The sequence below is a fragment of the Mastomys coucha genome, unplaced genomic scaffold (genome assembly GCF_008632895.1).
Source record: "Mastomys coucha isolate ucsf_1 unplaced genomic scaffold, UCSF_Mcou_1 pScaffold7, whole genome shotgun sequence".
In the NCBI taxonomy this organism is placed as follows: domain Eukaryota; kingdom Metazoa; phylum Chordata; class Mammalia; order Rodentia; family Muridae; genus Mastomys; species Mastomys coucha.
The window spans coordinates 41,584,152-41,585,303 of record NW_022196913.1 but is presented as its reverse complement, the minus strand read 5'-3'; positions in this window follow the sequence as shown (position 1 = coordinate 41,585,303).

Genomic DNA, 1,152 nt, shown 5'->3' with positions numbered 1-1,152 from the left:
TGAGTTTCTTGTGGTTTGTGGGTTGTTCTTCCTGTATTCCAAACTTCTGGGCTAGTAACCACTTATCATAGAGTGCATACCATGTGTGTTCTTTTGTGATTGAGTTACCTCACTCAGGATGATATTCTCCATTTCCCTAGGAATTTCATAAATTCATTGTTTTTAATAGCTGAGTAATACTCCATTGTGTAAATGTACCACAATTTCTGTATCTACTCCTCTGTTGAGGGACATCTGGGTTGTTTCCAGGTTCTGGCTATTATAAATAAGGCTGCTATGAACGTGGTGGAACATGTGTCCTTGTTACATGTTGGAACATCTTTTGGGTATATGCCCAGGAGTGGTATAACTGAGTCCTCCAGTAGAACTATGTCCAATTTCCGGAGGAACCGCTAAACTGATTTCCAGAGTGTTTGTACCAGTTTGCAATCCCACCAGCAATGAAGTATTTTCTTAATTAATGATTGATGGAGGAGTGCTCAGCCCATTGTGCGTGGGTTCTATTCCTAAGCCGCTGGTCTTAGTTCTATAAAAAAGCAAGGACAGAAAAACAAACTAGGAAGCAGCATTCTTTCATGGCCTCTGTATCAGCTCCTGCCTCTGGAATCCTGGCCTGTTTGAGATTCTGTCCTGTCCTGACTTTTTTCAGTGATAAACAATGCTTTGGAATTGCGCTGGATAAACCCTTTCCTCTCCAATTTGCTTTTTGCTCATGGTATTTTGTCACAGCAATAGATAAGTGTTTTGATTATTATGTGGTAAGAGGAATTTCTTTTTCCAGTCATTCTGGTGTTCTGTATGCTTCTTGTACCTTAATAAATATCTCCTTCTTTAGATTAGATAATTTTCTTCCAGGATTTTGTTGAAAACATTTTCTGGACCTTTGATCCAGTTTTCTTCTCATCCTCTGTTCCAATTATTCTAAGATTTGTTTGTTTGTTTGTTTTAAAGAGTGTCGCAGGCTTTTGGATGTTTTTCGCCAGGACTTTTTCAGGTTTAACATTTTTTTTAACCAAAATATCCATTTTTTTCTATTGTGTCTTCAAGGCCTGATGCTCTCTCTTCTGTATCTTGTATTCTGTTGGTGCAGCTTGCCTCTGAGTTTCTTTTTTGAGTTCTTAAAATTTTCATTTCCAGATTTCACTGTTTGGA